Here is an 18,910-nt window from a genome sequence, read left to right on the forward strand (position 1 = left end):
CCAGCAAAATGAAATTATTTGGAAACAACAAAGAATTGCAATTGTGGACATGTTGTGAAACCATAAATGAGGTAGGTGCAAGTTCATAGGAAAAAAAGGAGAGAAACACTTTTTTTAAGGACTTGGGAGGGGCAGTTGTAAACGAGACTCAATTGGAGGAAACTGAGAGTTGAAGTGACTTTTTATTGGCTGAGCTATGGCGGTCTCCCATTGGCTGAGCTGTTGTTGGGCCAGGAGGAATCTTCCTCCACCTGAGCGAAGTTATGTCATATCCCATCCTATTGGGGATGCAAGGCACCTACGCTCTGTTAGGGTAAGTAGTGTGAATTGAGTGACATATAGGTGAGAGTCCCCTCTTTTAGCCTCCCGATTCCACTTTAAATGAGGTTTCTGTTTATTAATTTTCACGGAGAAACGACCAAGGGCTTATTGAATTTCCCTGTGATTTGGTATAGGGTCAACTCCAGGTTTGGGAGAGGTTGAATATACAGCGGGGCCTCAAGCCGCTCAGGAGGTGGAGGTGGGGAGAGTGGGGGCAAGAGAAAGGGTGGGGATGGGCAGGTGGGGACATCTCCAGCATTTAGGAGTGGCTGTCCCCTTTGCTCAGTATTTGGAGTTGCTAATGTGTGACCAGTGTTCCTCCTCTTGTACCCCATGGGATAGAGTCCTTTAATGACATTGTCTTGAAGATTTCACTAAAAATGTTTTATTCTCTTCCCTGCTGTTATTTGGAATTTTTTGTTGTTGTTAATAACAGTAATAGTAATAGCTAACACATGTAACTAGCTCATTTATGTTTACAACAGTTATGTGAAGTATGAACTGTTATTAGCCCCATCTCATAGAAGAGGAATCTAAATTACCATTAGATGAGTGACCTGCCCAAGGTCACTGGGGGTAAATGGTGAAGTTTAAATTTGAACTCGAAATTTAAACCCTTGCTCTTAACCACTATACTGCTTTTTCAAGAAGAGCTCCTGAGTTTATCTCGGTTTTGGATATGGCACAGATAACCTAGCCTCAGAATTTGGAAAGCATAGTAGTGTCTCCTATTGTTTGATTGATTAATTCATTTGATGAAAGAAGGAGAGCCCATTATGTGCCTTTGTGCTGGGTGTGGGCAATTCAGAGATGAATAAGACAGGGAGCTCACCATCTATATAAGAGAAGGCATATGTGTACAATTATTTACTAAATCGCAGTACACATGTGAATGTGGAGATAAGTATAGTATGCATTCAAATCATTGAAAAAAGGCAAAGGAAATCAGTGGAAGATTACAGAGTTGACATTTAAGTAAAGCCTGGCAAGAAAACAAAACAATAAAAACAATTACTTGAGATACAGTTGCTGTATAAAATTGCAAACTGCACAGAGTGTATACAATAAGAAGGGAAAAACTATGCCTCTCAGAAGTATCTATTAAAGTTTAATATGTATTCTTCTATATATTTATATTCTATGTATTCTCTCAAACATTTTTCTACATATTTACATATACTACATAGAGCTAAATCTCAAACAAAATGGGTACAGATTATACACACTGTTCTGTACATTGTCCCTCCAGCTTATTGATAATGTCTTAAAGATTTTTCTATGTCATATAGAGGTCCATTTCATTCTCTTAATTATTCTGTAATAATTAATTAAATGGTTTTAGCACAGTTTATTTACAATCATGTTACCAATGGGCATTTTATTTTCTGTTCTCATAAACAATGATGCCATAATATATGCATATATATCATTGTCACTATGTGTTTGGCATATATATTATTGTCACTATACAGCATTTCTATGGTATATATGCTCATTTCAAAATCATATACACACTGACAATTTAGCCTCCATTGAGGCTATACCAACTGTTGAGTGCCCATTTCCTCTTACACTTGTCCATAGTGGATATTAACAATTAAAATTTAACCAATGGGATCATTAAAAATGATACCTCATTATTATATTATTTATTTCCCTGAACACTAAAATGTTTAGGGAAGCATTTGTAGCATCTTGCTTTGTGCTTTCAACTTCTAAGTTGTTATTACTATAGCCTTTGTTTTTAGGATTTTGCTGTGTGAGTCATATTTTATCTTCTTCAGTGACTTGTATGGCTTATATCCTGCTTGAAATTTCATATTGCCTACTTCTTTGGGTTTCAAAAGCTTTCCTCAGTTTACATTTCATTCAGGATGAAAGAATTTAAAGTTCTCCTTTGCCGTGCTCCTATACCACGTAAGATGTGTTCTCTAGCATTATTTTACTGTATTCTCCATTCTCTGCGATTCCTCCCCACCTCCACCCTCTTGGTTCTTCTTACTGACAACAGATTACTGTTGTTAAATTATTATCCTTTTACTCTTCACATCTTTTCTTCCAAGAAAATTTCTAGATAGATGTGGTTGATTTTGTTTCCACACACACCTATTATTTTTGCCTTTGACTGTTTACAATATTCACTGCTGATCTTTTTATATCCCAGCTCCCAGCTCTTTATTTTGATTTATTACTCATTTGACTAGAGTTACTTTTTCAAGAAGGGGAAGAGTATGGTGTATGTTTTGGGCCCCAGTATGCCTGAGGATGTTTTTTTATTCCCTTAACACTTGAATGACAACTTGGCTGGGTGTATAATTTTGTAATCTTTTGTTTGTTTTTGTCAAAATTTTATTTTTGGATTTAGTGTATGGAGGAGACATTTGAGCTCAGATTGATTTTATTTTTGTATTGTAGGAGTTTCCCCTTCCTAACTGGTTGCTTGTCTCCTCCTGCCTCTCCTTCTATTTAGAGAAGTTTAAAAGGTATCCAATAGTACAAAGAATAAAACAAACATTAAATACTCTCAAGACAGGACTCTCAATGTACAGAATGAACAACTATAAGCTGTCTCCTGTGCTTTAAATCTTTTCTTCTCTCCTTTCTCTCCCTCCCTACCTCCTTTTCCTCCTTCCTTCCAACCAAATATTACAGATTTTTTTTGTTGTTTTCAACAGAGAGGATTTTGTCTATTTAACTTATGCAGCATAGAGGAAAGCAGAGGGTACACATTTTGAGAGTATGCTAGTCGTAAAAGGAGCTCTGAATGGGGTTTGGAAACTAACTGGCAAAGTGTGGGTCAGCATCTAGCTTCTGATCCCTCAGGCTGAAAGAGAACGCCTTGTGTTTGACTCTCTGCCCCAGACATGGTATTTAAGAAGTACCATGGTCAAGACAGGAGTCTACTGAAGTGACTTATTTTCCCAGACACCCATTTTAAAAACAGAAGTCTAATTGCCTATGGGGAATTTAAATAACAAAATAATGTAATTTATTTTTAAAACCAATTACCAGCATTTAAAAGGCTGCCTCTGTAGGATGTCAGGATGAACCCTTTACTTAAACTGACCCCTTAATAACACACTTACTGATTTTTTTCCCCTTGAAACAGGCTAATTTTAAATAGCAGTTTTGGGGGGGGGGGTAAGATTCATTTATTTATTCAACAAACATGTATGGCATGACTACTTGTTGCCAGGCACTGTTCTAGGTACTGTCTTCATTCTAATGAGGAAGAAAAATAACAAATAGTCTGGTCGATGTGGCTCAGTGCTTGAGCATCGACCTATGAACTAGGAGGTCATGGTTTGATTATCTGTCAGGGCACATGCCAGGGTTGCAGGCTCAATCCCAGAGGGAGGGGGAGGTGGTGGTACAAGAGGCAGCCAGTCAGTGATTCTCTCTCATCACTGATGTTTCTATCTCTCTCTCCTTCCTCTCTAAAATAAATAAAAATATATTTAAAAAACAACAACAAATAGATTTTATAATATAATAATAAAGTAATAGCAACAAAATATAAGTAACATACAATATGATATTAATTTTATGGAGTAAAAATATATATATGACAGTAAAATTAATATCTTGACAATAATTTTAATGTATTTATTAAGAATAAATATAATTATAGTAATTATATAACATAATGTTAGGTAGTGATATTATTAAATTCATAAGTGCACAAAATCTAGAAATTCTTTCCTGGCATCATGCTGAAATGTAAAAAATATAATTTACTCTTCAGAAAAATAAAGACTATTAAATAAAGGCCTTTTTTTTTTTCAAAGTGGGAAAGGGATAAAGACACTTCTAAAGGTAGCTCTGGGAAGACATTTGGTGGCCCTGGTATGTCAAGTAGGAATGCTTTTGCCTGCATGTGAGAGAAAACCCAGTTTTTAGTGGCTCATATAACAAAAGGTCAGGGAGGCAGGCAGCTGCCGGAGTTGGCTCAGCAGCTTGACAGTGTCAGGGTGAGTTTTGCAGTATACTTGTTGCCTTTTGTCACTAACTGGTCACCCCAGAATCAGGTATAACACTCACCTTCAAAGCAGAAAGATTGGAAGGAGGGAGGGATGAGACAAGGACAGCTGTATTTGCCTCTCTTATCAGGAAACCAAAAGCCTTCCCAGGGCGACCCTTCCCTCAGTAGGTTGCTGCTACACCTTTTTGAACAGACCTGTGCCATATGGCTATCCTCACTGTAGAGGAGCCTGGAAGGTGCTTACTTGATCATTCCGTGTTCTGTAGTGGAAAGGACTGAAGGACAAAAGGAGCAAGGAATCGGGTGTGGATGTTGCATTAGCCGGTCAGCAGGGGTTGCCACAGGGGTCTCTGAGTTAGGGGCATAAAATGAATTGACTTGTTCTCAAAGCTTTTCCTGCATTCCATACTTACCTGTTTGTTACCAAGGTTTCCTCTGATTCGGAGAAAGGCAGAAGCAGTTTGGTGAATATTTACTTTGGTGAAGGGGCTTTAGGGAAATGGACGAATCATAATAATGAGTCGGGTTGTTTTTCCTGAGCAGAGTGCAAGGGTGGTTTCTTTCCCAGGTTCTTGTCCAGATGGATTCAAAGAATGAAGCCATGGACAAAGGTAATAGATGAAAAGGGCCGAAATTTATCGGAAGCAAGTACAGACTCCCACGTAGGGAGGGGGTTCAAAGGGGGTAACCCATCAAGCTCCTTTTTCTAAGATTTATAAAGGCTGCAGTCTGTCTCTTTATATTGCCTTCCAGTTGGTCACTGTATCAGCTTAAAGCTCAAACCCCATGTGGTGCCCCCTTCATTCTCTCCCCCTTCAGAATTCTCTGTCTCCTGTGAAAACCTGTTCTCCTCTTTCTCTCATTTGCCAGCATTTCTCTATCCCCTGTGAAAGTTTGTTTCCTCTTTCTCACAATACCCTGCGCTTTCCCCTATCTCCTGTGAATGGATGTCTTCCTCTCCCCTTATCCCGTGGCACCTCTTTTTTTTTCCTCCCCTCTGTGAATGTATGCCTTTTGGCAGCTCTAAGCTCTCACCTGTGCAGTCCTTCCCCATGGACCCTCTTTATTTCTAAAACTCCCTAAACCTGCCTATTTTATCCCTAAAACTCCTTTCAATAATGGCATAAAATGAGAGCTTCTGGTTTAAAAATGATAAACATAGCAGGGAATTGACAATAATGGCCTGGCTCCATGCTAGGGGTGGGGAAGTCATGGATTAATGGGATTGTAAGAAACAAAACAAATTGCTACTCCTTGGCAGGAAGAGTGGTGGGAGAGAGAATCTACTTTTCAGCCTAGTCCAAATATGATGCAGCAGAGTTGGTTAAAATAAAACAACACATTGTGGACGATCTAGAAAGATGTGATAATGGACTAGAGAAGCCAGTATTGGGGACACCACATTGAAGGAGTTCTAATGTTGGTTGAAGCTGAGACTGTGTAGATACTGAGGGCTGGTGGAAGTAAGAAGGGGAGGGGCAGGCCCTGCTATCCTTTTGTAAGTCATGAGTAGAATACCTGCTTGGGTAGCAGGACAGGAAGTAAATATGGAAAGACGAAAAGCAAAAGGCACCAGAGGTTGTGTGGTTCACTGCCCATCTGCCTTTAAAAACAAAGTAAAATATATTTACTTTCTCATTGTTTTTGGTACAGTTGGATTTGTAATAGGTCACTACATGCTCACTGAACTAGTTTGAAATAAACCTGGGTCAATGGGAAGGTCTGGCCTGTGGGGATGATTCACTAGTGTTCGTATATAAGGTGATCTTTGTTATACAGTGCTAATCTTTACCCATTAGTTGAGAAAGCATTTGTCATGTTGAAAGAAGCCCATCAAAACTAGAGAGGGGCTTACAGGCTGACATAGAATGATGAGCGTCAATCCTTGGTGGATACTTGGGTTGGAAAGCAGGCTCTTCCTTTGGAGGGGTTATAGGTCCTGGGCTCAGGTTAAGAGAGTTCAGTGTGATCCCCATTAAGAAATTTCATCTTCTAGGTTCAGATGTAGAATTTCAGGGCTTTTCTGTAGGGTCACTTGAAAGAATAAGCGTTTTGCAGTGTTAGGACAACCTTGGCTAGACTGTTGAATATGGCAAGAACCCAGTGGCTTTCTTTGTATTTTAAGAAACGGTCACCAACCATAAGAAAAAGTAATTTCAGTCTTTGCTTGCATCGCTTGAAGAATTAAAGAGAGATTTAATTTATACTTTGTAGTATTACTTACTAAGGTCTCCTTGAAAATGTCGAAATCCCTAATTTTTGAAATCTCTTTCTCTTCGTCATGACTTTCTCCAGCACTCAGGTCACTCTCTGTCTTCGTCATTTCCTGAGTTCTTCAGCGTGTTTTCGGTAGATACATTTAGGCTGCTCTAATTTTGTTTTCCTACCCCCTGGACTTTTCCCCTAGATTTTCTGCAACATAGGAAAGGCCAGTAAGTATGTTTGCATCCCCCCACTGCACCAGAAATTTAGGATATTTGAATCCATTTCAGTATATAAGCCATGAGGAAGGTAACACCCTCAGAAATGTTGCCTCGAGGCAGTAACTTCATATGTCAGAAAATTGTATAAGAGCCTTAGAAGCAGATGTTCTGGCTTTGTCCGAATCATTTGGCAGGAGCATTACCTCTTTGCTGATGGAATAGGGAAGGGAATGGGGGAGGGGAGCAGAATTTGGTAACTTATCAAGGTCAGGGCAAAAGAAAAAGCACTTTATTTACTTAATATAAGGAATTACTAATTTTAGTAGGGGATTGGGGCAATGAGGGATTAGCCAATAAGATGTAAAGAGAACCTAAAGAATACAGGCATAGCAGATATAAGGAGCAGCTATCACCCTTGTTCTGGGCCTGAGATAGAGTCCCCTCCCTTCCCCACCTCACCTTTCTACCCCAAGGCTGCGTTCAAGATGTTGGGGCTCAGTGGATGCAGAGCAGTTGCTGAGATGCTGTGCCACGGGAGTGTTGGAAATCCTTCCTTTGGAACGTAGGGAAATGGGTCCATAGGGAGGCGCAGCGCCTCAAACTCAGTGGGAAGCCACCTGAGGGGAGCTGGGGGGTCTGCAGGCTCGGAGCACTGGAGAAGCCATGTGAGCTGCCCCTCCTTTTATCTTTCCACCACAAATATACTCTAGGTCTGACTCACTGGTGTGTAAGTCTCAATTTCTCCCTCTTTACGCAATCAAGCAGCTACTTCCTGCCTGGTAACTGCGGAGAAATAGCTAAAAAACAACTATAAACTCTTTTCATAGGTTCACATCCGGAGGAGTTTCCCTTCGGCATGAAGTTTTGTACTCTGTTAAAATGCAAATACCCTGTAGAAGAAATGGCATTTTAAAGCTATTATCAGTCATTTATACCTTAGTGTATGTGACGATACTATGTCCATCGAGACAGCAGGGTTCCATGTGATGGCTGGAGATGGGAGGGAGGTGAGATGATGCTGGGCAGCTAAGGACCTTGGAAATGGATGCCCCCAACCTGATTGACAGTGGAGAACAGGACCCAGGGGTACCAGCCAGACCCTGCCTACTTCACGGTTTTGGGGAGTCCTGGCCTGCCTGAGTTCCATCAAAACATCAAATGCAAAATCCACTTTCTTATAGAACATTTCCCTTCTGTTTCTTCTCTTTTCTTACTTGCTTTGGGGAGGTTTATGGTTTGAAAAATTAAAGTGCGGATCTATTTTCATTACCAAAGGATTTGCAGAACTGAGCTGGGCCTGCCTGAGCTCACATTTGCATTTGCCATCCCTTAAGCTGATTTTCAATGCTGAGCAGCTATTTTAAATATTTTCAAGAGTCTCCTTTTTAACTCTTTTCCTTACTTGTGTTATCTATTTCTGCAGTAAGAAAACAAATTCCGTTGCTGATTCTTGGTGGAAAATCCCCATCCCACAAGCCAGATGCAATCATAGGTAAGAGTATTTGCTCAGGGAATGACCAGAAGTTAGAGCCTTCCAAGGGGTGGCTCACCCCAAAAAGCTGGGCTGGGGCGGGGGGTGTGGGTGGGCAGTGGCAGCAGATCTGCAGCCTCAGGGAATTTAGATGACTTCATAAAGTGTCTTTATGGCTAGAGCAGTGATTGGCCCAGAGTTGGCATTTATTGAATGAATGAATGGCTAAAGGGGAAAAAAATTTTCTGGGCAAATGAGGAAACTATCCATGTCCAATACCCATTTCCCACAGGATAGACTCTGTAGCCCTTCGTGTGGCGTGACCTTTCATGGTGGCACCTGCTTGCCCCCTCCCACTCCTCACATTTTGTGCTTTGACTTGGAGTGCTGCTGAGGCTTTTTTGTGAGGTTTTCCCTGACTCTTCTAGGGCATGGCTCTTCACTCTACCTTACACATCTCCCATTGCAATAATGGTCATCTTGTTTTTACATACTGTTGTTACTGGAGAATTGAACTTCCCTGTTGTTGGGGGAGCGAGGTGGGGGCTCTTGGGGTGCTGCTGAAATAAGCCCCCACAGGACGTTGGGGTTGGAAGAGGCTTTATTTGCATGGAGTTATATTTCTCAGGTTCCAAAGTTGCCTGCCCCTTAGGCCAGTCCTGGACAAGGTGCAGCTGGGATTCCAGCAGAGCCCAAACAAGCCAGTGTCCAGAGCTCCCGTTCCATGTTGCAGCTGGGTGTGGTTCAGCATCCAAGCGAATTAAAGTCCATTAGTCCTTGTGTGGAGTCCAACATGGCCGTGCGCCACGTGCGCACAGGGGAGCGCATCCCCCTGCCATAGGAGTCAAGAGAGAGCGGAGAACTTCCCTCCGTTTGGAAGTTTAAATATTCAGATGTCCTGCATTTGCAATGGCCATGCCCATCCTGGCCACTAATTTGTTCCCAGGGATGACTGGCAGACAGGTAGGCACCTTCCCACGCCACTCAGACCTTTACTGGGTATGTGCTTAAATTGCTGAATGGCCTTTGTCTAGTCCTTTCCCCCATCAATCAGCAGGGAACAGACTTGGAGAATGTTAAATGCAGCTTTTTTGGCAAAGCTGTATAAATGGCATGTATATTTCTAGTCTTCCTTTCCTCCTGTTAAATAATAACCAGGTTATTACAATGGCATCATTATAATATACTTTTTTTTTGCTTGTCTGTCTTCCCACTAGACTAAACGTGTGTTGCTTCCAGGTATCATGTCTTATTGTTTGAGCCCTTCATTAAGTGTTTGTTGAATGGATAAGTAAAGTAGTAACTATATACTAGAAACAGATGATCTAAGTAGCCAGAGTGCCTGTGGCTTTGCGTTGGCTCCTAGGGCAGTCAGTGGTGAACCCTGGTGCTTGGTGCTAAAGAGCCAGTCAAGGAGAGGGATGCACTGGGAGGTCAGCCCAATCCTGACTTCAGGACCAATTGTTAGCCCCAGCCTATGGGAAAATGATGGATATGGTTGACTTTTTGTATTTCATTTGTGCACCATTTTATTTGTTGTGTAAGTTCCTTTCTTTTTCAAAATATTTTATTTTTTCCTTTTTGTGTAGTAGTTTTTATATGAACTTTAAAATATAAATGAGAATCCGACCCTAAGAGAGAAAAAGAGGAGGGTCTCTGGTCAAAGCAGGAGGGGAAAGGGTGGAGCCTGCAAACCCAATGCCCCTTCCGTTCTGTCAGTGGTAGACCCTCAGACTCCAAGGAGCACAATTTGAATGCCACTGGTGTGTATTAAGGAATAAAGTGAACACAGGAGAATAAATCTTTCCCTGATATATTAAGTAGAAACCCTTTGGCAACCAGGTTGTATATTTACCAAGCCTTTCATATGCCTTGAAACTCTGTAATTCCAAATCAGTTTCTACAGCTTAAAAGTTGGAATGGAAATAGTTCCTTAGGTTTAATTTTAGACAACTCAGGTCAATCAATATGTATGACTTTTAAGCGTAATCCTTCCTGTGGGGATCAAGGGAGCTCCTTCCGGCTCCAGTGTTCTTTGATTTTCTGATTGTGAAGGGCGAGGTGGGGAAGAAATAAACAAGGTGACTAGGTTTCAAGGGCTAGCATTCTTGGCATGAATGAGTAATTGGGAAGCCCGCATAATCAAAGTAATTTCATCCATCATGTACAGAAAGGGAAATAGAAGTCAGGTTATTAAGGTTGCATGAAACTGCTTTTTGAATGTATGTACATATTTCTTCCTAGGGGCCAGATAACGTTTCCCATTTTTATTTCTAAATGGAGCTGTGGAAAAAGACAACTGAAAATAAAACAGCAACTGTGGTCTCAGAGCAAAACTAGAATAATTCATTCAAGAAAAATAAAAGGTTTTAGGTTTCCTTTTAAAAGAAGCGTGAGAACCAGAACACATGTTTTCATTCCCTGAAGGGCCCCCTGGCCATGAGTCAGCAATGTCCTCCGTGGCTCCCGCCCAGGGCAGGGCCCACTTGAAGACGCAAGCCAGGACCTCAGTTCTTAGCTCCCCACACCCCTCCCTCCCTGGAGGAAGGAATCACAGAACTACTTTTGGGTTTTGTATTTGTGTGGGTGTGTGACCTTTTGGAGTTTGGGGAAAATAGACAATGGGGGAATGGAGGAAAAGAGAATGTCTCGCCCAGGTAAGAGAGCTGGAGAAAGAGCCGAGGAAGGCCAGCTCCGTAAAGCAGAAGAGAATTGATGGCTAACTGGAAAGACAAGGAGAGGAGTTCCTGAAAAGGAACCAGCAGAGAAAGGCTACATGTCTAGACTCAGTGTCAGAGAGGCGAATTTTCCCTGTGGGATATACTAAAAAAATCTAGGTTGACTTTCACTATTAGAGCTAAGGTATATCCAAAGGTTTGTTTACCTCATTCTTTCTAAAAATCCTAAAATGGAGAAAATTAAGAAAAAAAAAATCCTCACCCGAGGATATTTTTCCCCATTGATTTTCAGAGTAGAAGGGAGGGAGGTAGGTGGGAGGGGGGGGGGCGGAGAGAGGTGGGGGGAGCGAAAATGCAAGCACAAGAGCACAAGCGAAACAGACACGATTGGTTGCCTCCCACATATGCCCCAACTGGGGCTGGGGATGGAACCTGTAACCCAAGTATGTGCTCTTGACTAGGAATGGAACCCAAGGCCCTTTGGTCAATGGGTCAACGCTTTAACCACTGAGAAAACTGGCCAGGGTGAGAATTCTTTTCTATTGACACAAACACTCCAAAATTGTCAGGAATTTATCTCTTTTGTTCACAGCTGTGTCTCTAGCACCTAAAGCAGTAGTAGGTATGCAATAAAAAATTTTAGAGTAAATGAATGAATGAAGAAAATGATTTTTATTTCTTTATTTTCCCTTCATTAATTTTTCTTCCTTTAAAAAATATATTGGAATAAGTAGAGGAAATACACTCCTGGGAGCTATGATGCATTCTGCAGTTATTAGGGATGAGTGGATAGAAAGAGTACGGTTGCATTTTCCAGGCATTAAATGGGTCCAGATTGCTGAGCCTTCAGCGTTCTGCTTCATCCATCATTATTAGTAGTTACCACTCTGCTACCAGCTTGTCTTAAGTACTGCAGCCTCCCTACTTTTCTCTTATTATTTCAAATTTACTCCTCCCCAAAATCTAGGAAGAACTGAAGATCGTCTAGAAAATAAGAATGCCAAATTTATTAAATTGTCAACCTTATTTTATACATTTTTCCAGGTCATAGAAAATATGTTCCTTTTTTATTAATAAAAAATCAAAAGAGGGGAAAAGAAAGCCATAAAGGTCATTTTACAAACATGCAATTCCATGCACGGTGCCAATTCTTCCCCTTGCATACCCACTTGAGACTAGTTCTGGTAACATCTTCAAAGCCCAAAGTGCATGAATTCCATGAAGTCTTTCCCAATTATTCTCATTTTAATTTTCCTTCTCTGAACAGCTATGACATTAATTTATTACTTAATCATGAATTATGACATACAATTCCCTAATTGATGTTTGTGGATTTTTTCCCCAGCTAAATTTTAATTTCCTTGAGGACAGAAGCCTGCTCTTATAGTGTTAAAATATCCATCTCCCGCAGCTCTTAACATCGTGATCTGTGTATAGAGGGTATATGCTGGTTCACCAATTTGTTCTTCAAATGTTCAGGGAGATCTTATACAGAGCAAGGACAGACTACATTCTCCCGCCTGTTAAAAGCCAGGATGTACTCCTCAGTCACCATTGCTTCCTAAGTCTGTAGGTCCTTCTATTTGTTCCTGATAAGAAGGGAGAGTAGAGGGGGACTTTGCTTCTTGAGAGAGGTGAAGCCATGTGTAGGATCACCTGATTCCAGGTCTGAAGTTAGCATTTGGTCCTAAGTCAAGTAACCTTTCCTTCATTTAACTTGTTTTTGTTGCTATCCAGACAACAGTTATGTAGCATAAAAAAAAAGAAAACAACTCTGAGATCCAAGAAGAACTTGGATTATTGTTATTTAACCATTGTTATTATTAGCTGTATATTTTGCATCTGTCCCCTGGGGCTGAAACAAACCCTAGACATCTTAATTACATATAATGTCACTCTCTCTAACCCATTACATTCCACAGGGACCCTAGGCCCTATTTAATGATACTATTTCTGGCTTCAACATCTTTCTTTTTTCATCCTCACATTATATCTGGGTTTGCAAAGGCAGGAAACTTAAATAGCACAATGGGGTGGGGAGAGATACTTGGCATTATTTCTAAAGACTGGCAAGCTTTATTTGATATACTGTTTTTACAAAAAAAGTTTCAGGTTACCTGTGACTTTATTACTAATACCTTGAGGGTTTGTGGATGATGACAGAAAGATGAAGTAACCAAAATATAATTGTGTTTGAAACTTTTTTATTTATTTATTTATTTATTTATTTATTTATTTATTTATTTTTTGTTTGAAACTTTTTAGCTTAGTTCTTCAATTTTCTAATCTGTAGGCCTCAAAATTATGAAAAAAAAAAAAACCCACCCATGCATTATATTTCTCTTGTTAATGATTTTTCTCTTCAGTTACAAGATTAATTTTAAAAATTTTATTTATTGATTTTAGATAGAGAGAAACATTGATTTGTTGTTCCATTTATTTATGCATTCATTGGTTGCTTCTTGTATGTATGTACCCTGACCAGAGATTGAACCTGCAACCTATATGTGTTGGGATGACACGCTAATCAATTGAGCTACTCAGCTACGGCAAGATTAAATCTTAATATAGAAAATTTGGGGTTTTATTTTCATTGAATTTTGACTATAGTATTTATGGGGAAATTATTTTTTAATTATCTATATATATAAAACCCTAATATACAAATATGCCGAATGGCAAAACAACTAAACAACTGAACAATTGAACAACTGGTCGCTATGACATGCGCTGACCACCAGGGGGCGCATGTGGAACATGGCGGGCGTTGACTGTAGTGGGATGGTGGAGCAGGTGAGTGGGAGTGCCAAACCAAAGCGGGGTGCTAGTCGCTGTAATTGGGGCAAGCCTCTGGTGGTTACTGAAAATTCTTTGCTCCCGTGCGCCATGGCACTGGCCCCACTTGCACCCGCTGCCAGTGCCGGAGCTGCCATTCGCACCCACTGCTGGCGCCTGGCGTCAGCCCTGATTGCTTGGTGCCGTCAGCAGGTGTGAGCAGTGGCTGCCAGCCCCGATCACCCCTCAGGGCTTCTCCACCTCCCCCTGCTCCTGAGCGGTGATTGGGGCCGGCAGCCACCTCTCGCACCCACTGCCAGTGTGAGCAGAGCTGGCACCCTCAGCACATGGGAGCGGTGGAAGCGGGAGCGGGGTTCCCGGCAGATGGGACCAGGGTTCCATGGTGGGAGGGGCCAGGAGGGGCCGCAGAGGATGGGCTGAGACCTGCCCCAGTGCCCACGGCAGCCTCTCAGCCCACAGTTCCTTGCAAGGTGCATGAATTCGTGCACTGGGCCCCTAGTTTGACATAAGATACATCAAAAATGGTGGAATTTTAGAGCTGTAAGTGGTTCTTATTGCCCGTGAACATCTCTGGAGAAGTTTTCAAAAATATGGATATCATCCTAGAGATTGTATCTCTGTAGGTCTGTGGTTTGGCCCAGAAATCTGGGATTCTGGCACAGCTGGTCTACCTACAGTTTGTAAACACTGGTTTAGAATTCACTTTGTGGGATTCCAAAAAGATGGTATTTGTCAGAAAGAGACGGGTATTTTTTTCTGGATCCAAGCTACCTCTTGCTTTTTACTTCAACACTTTTGGGCCTTACATTAACGACAAATATCATACACTCTGAGTGCACAAAAGCACCCTCATCTGGCTATTGTTAAAAATCATCACAGCTCCTGCAGGTGGTTTTTATGTACAACCAAAGGGTAGGTAGGTAGTGATTGTACCAGGAGAATTTAATTAAATTTTCTTCTCTAACCCCCCCCCCCCCCCCCCCAACAAAGTAGTCAACCCACTCTAGATTAAACAGACCTGGTTTCGCTAATTGAAGACGTGTGAGTCATTCAGGGTTTCCAAGAACCTTGATATTTCAATAACTGTTCCCTCTCAGGGTTCTCCAAAGGACACCTTGCAGAGAATGAATAGCTGAGCCTCCTGGGTAAGTGAGGGTTAGTCGAAGCTGACACCATCTCGTTGTCATTCCTTCACATCTTTGCACCTGTCACAGAACTGCTCCTCGAAATGCTTCTTAAAGAATAAAAGAATCAAGTCACAGTTTCCTCTTGTTGCTATTGTATATTATGAATGTCTGCCTTTTTAGACTATACCAAATAGAATATAATTTCTTTTTATGATGGCTTAGGCCATCACGCTGAGCCCTAGTGCCCTCAGGGGTCTCTTGTAGTACGTAGAATGTTTTTATTCCGCACTAAATGATCCTAAGCTGCTGTGATTTTTATTTCTTTTGTTTGCTTTCTATAGTTATTTCCCCCCTGTTTCCATTCTTGCTGTTAAACCATCAGCTGTCACTCGTTACTGTTATTGATGTGCCTCTTTTAGTTCTCTTCTTTTTTTTTTTTAAATCCTCACCCAAAGATATGCTTAAAGAGAAGAAGGGAGAGAGAGAGAGGAAGAGAGAGGGAGGGGGAAAACATCGATGTAAGAGGGAGAAACATGATCGACCTGACCAGGGATTGACTCGACCAGGATTGAACCCACAACCTAAGTATGTACCCCGACTGGGAATTAAACCTGCACCTTATAGGACAAGCTCCATCCAACTGAGCCACTGAGCCATCCGGCCAGGGCTAGTTCTCTTCTTTTAATTTGCTGCTCTTATTGGGCAGCTCATTCGGAAACCATATCACCACGCCTGCTGCCGAGTTTCTGAAGAGGAAGACTGGGCCCTGAGTAAGGACCCCACAAAACCTGTTTCGGTAAAGTTCTCTAATGACGGTGGTCTCTGTGGTGTGGAGATGTTGGCTGCTCAGAGGTCTCTTTTGTTTGTTTATTGACTCTCAGCTGTTTTCCAATAAAGCTAGTGCCACGTAAACAAAGGAACACTGTGTCTTTAAAGAGAAGCGGCTCGCTTCTTCTGCGTTCCAGTTTCTTGTGCTTCTTGGCAATTGGAGATGGTCAGCAGGCATTTTTGTCTCCATGCTCCTCCGTTCAGAGGGGAATTAGCCTGAAGTGACGGGGAACCTGACAAAGCAGTTCAGGGCTAATTTGGAGTCCTAACTAAGGCAGAGATCCAGTCTCCCTAGGGCCCAGGAGGCGGAAAGGATTGGCCCCCTCTATGTGGAAGCCTCTGTGAAGGCTGGGAAGGAGGGCGAGGATTTTTAACCCTACGGGGAAAGCAAGGTGGGCATTTCACTCTCATTTGACAGATGAAGGATGTAAACATTGACTGTAAACTGAGACTCAACTTAAAACTTTTGCTAGCATTAGATTTCACTCATCTTCTAATTGCCTTATCTCATGGGCGTTCTCAGCCCTCCTGTGTGTCGGCATTCAAGACTGGTGAGCATGTCTGCTGGAAACTTCCCCTTTCCTGGGTTTTACAGAAAACAAACAAACAAACAAAAAAACCACACCAAACCAAAAAACTGCCTCTCTGGAGTCTCCTCCTACCTCTCAAGCCTCTCTGCAGTCTCAAGGCAAACCTTCCCCATCCTGTCATCTGAATGTGGGTCCCAGAGCTCCATCCGTAGCCTTATTCCATCCTTTCTCCTTACATTTTCCCCTGTGATCGCATCCTAAGCAAGGCCCTGCTTGATTTCATTTGCTTTTAAAAACAACGACCACACAGAACAAAACCACTGCAGCAGTTACCTAAACAGGTGGAGTTCCTGAGAGACTGGCAGACATGACTTCCTCAGGCCCTCCTGCACTTCCCCACTTCCATCCTCCATGTTCATAGGCTCCCACAGTGACTCCGTCTACTTGGGCTCCAGACCGTGGCTCCCTCTCTGTGTCTGGCCCCTCAGATTTGGACACTGGAGTTTGATTTGTTTGCTCAAACTTGACCTTTGACTTTCCCTTGGCCCCATGTCCTACTGTACTGTAGACATGGCTACCTGAATGCCCTATAGTTATGGCAAGCTCAACATCTCCAGAACTGCTAATCTACCATTCCCAGCCAGTAACTTCAGAGTCATCTTTTCACCCCATCAATTCAAACTACTTGTGTTAATTGTTCCTTCTGAATATACTACTTGTCTGTCTCATGCGAGCTATATCTGTATTTCTCTATATTGCTGCATAAAACATTACCCAAATTTAGTAGCTTAAGACAACACATTTATTATCTCATGTCTTACATGGGTTTCATCTCTTGCTTCTTCCCTCCTAACACCAAATACTGTGTTTCAGCAAGCGAAGGTGTATTTCCCTGTGCACATAGTGTACTTTTTAAATTCCTCTAAACCAGCGGTTCTCAACCTGTGGGTCGCGACCCCTTTGGGGGTCAAAAGACCCTTTCACAGGGGTCGCCTAAGACCATCGGAAAACACATATATAATTACATATTGTTTTTGTGGTTCATCACTATGCTTTAATTATGTTCAATTTGTAACAATGAAATTGGGGGTCACCACAACATGAGGAACTTTATTAAAGGGTCGCGGCATTAGGGAGGTTGAGAACCACTGCAACCTTTGAATTGGCTGTTCCTCCCCTTTCTTGCCATTCCATGCTGTAACATGCACAATGACAGTCTGACTAATAGAGTGCCACTCATCTTCCACATCTTATCTTCTCAGTGATGTTTCACAGACTCACTGCTTTTTTTCTGGCTCCAGCTGCACTTCCTACACAGCTCCACTGGTCCTGTCCTCTTGGGAGCCGAAGGAGTGACATGCGTCAAAGCATATCTGTGATCTGTGGGAGAGACCCCAGAGAAATATGGTGGCATTGAGGCTAAGAAACCCCCTGGGGGAAAAGTCAAGCACTGTCCTCTCTGAATATTCAGGCAGGTCTGATGACGTCTGCCCAACCAGTGGGATGGCCAGCTCAGGGCCTTTCTAAGGATGTCCAGGAGCCTTTTAGGAGGCTTGGATTTATCTATCTCCTGTCCAAACTCACACTGGTCTCAGTCTGATAGGTCCACGTCCTGTGGGTGTGTAAGGAAAGACTACAAATGCCACTTCACTAAAATCTGTAAAATTTCAGTAGGATCAGCAACACGGTAAAACAGACAGGAGAGGATTGTACCCTCCTATTCTGCCACAGACGGTAGGGTGGACGAAGGAGAAGGGGTGAGGGTAATAGAGGTCTGAGCAGCCTCTGCGATGAAGCACATGGATAGTGCAAAGGGGAATTTTAGTTTCACAGCCATTCTCATTTAGAATGGTAATCAGGTTTGTCTCTTCACTGACAGACACTGAATTCCCACTGCTTGGCATACCTAAAATTTAATAAATCCTGGAACGAACGAATGAATGAAGGAATGAACCTGTCACCATATGAAACTGAGTTCTTTTCACTTTTAGGAGCAGCATAAGGGTTGAACTTTGAAAACACATTGACCGTGGGTATTTGGTCTTGGGTAAAAGCCTTTGGGAGGTCTATTGGGTCGTTCACAGTAAAATTTAAAAATTGTCATCCAAAAGTATGTATCCATGGGTTCCTGATAGGAAATAATAATTTACGCCTGGTTCACAGACGCTTATCCAATGAAGACTTCCTTTTCTCTTATTTCCTACAGAGTGCACATCAGGCCACTGGAGGTTAGAAGAGTGGACAGTGTGGTGAGTAGTTTCAAAGTGGTTCTAGGTGATTTGAAAACTACTGGCACAGATAATCTCCAGGGCCCTCTTTCTGCTTCCTATGTCCCAGCAGCTGCATCAAATTGATCCAATTTGACCATGAAACTTAAAAAGTCCAGCCTCTTCTGTTCCTACCCAGAGGGGGGAAAACAAAAAGGAAAAAAGATTCTTCTTATGGACCCAAAGCTTGGCAAGGTTATAGATGTGCACAGGGGCTCAGGACTGGGTGCATGGAGATGTTGTTTAACAGAAATGTACATGATTAAATGGCTGGTTCCAGTGTAATTCCACTTGCCTCATTTTTTTTTTTCTGTAGAAACAATTAGAAAATTCAAATGCTGTATTCGTAAATTGCATTTGGGACTTAATGGTGGTATTTGCTCCCCAACTGTAATGCCTCTGTGAGTTGCCCTCTAATTCCCATTTATTTTTCCTTTAAGCTCGAGCCTAATTCACATGTGGATCAGAATAAAAGCATTTCTGCAAC

At 41.9% G+C, this 18,910-nt stretch overlaps 1 long non-coding RNA gene across 1 annotated transcript in view; it reads left to right on the forward strand.

The window, feature by feature from the left end:
• LOC118660267 overlaps positions 1–18,375 on the forward strand; it is a 34,480-nt gene extending 16,105 nt beyond the window's left edge. Inside the window, exons 2-3 of the long non-coding RNA XR_004968855.1 lie at positions 8,150–8,218; positions 18,363–18,375. This is a non-coding gene — a long non-coding RNA (uncharacterized LOC118660267). The remainder of the gene's footprint in view (positions 1–8,149; positions 8,219–18,362) is intronic.
• Positions 18,376–18,910: the final 535 nt, after the last annotated feature.

This window comes from Myotis myotis, unplaced genomic scaffold (assembly GCF_014108235.1).
Source record: "Myotis myotis isolate mMyoMyo1 unplaced genomic scaffold, mMyoMyo1.p scaffold_m19_p_7, whole genome shotgun sequence".
Lineage (NCBI taxonomy): Eukaryota > Metazoa > Chordata > Mammalia > Chiroptera > Vespertilionidae > Myotis > Myotis myotis.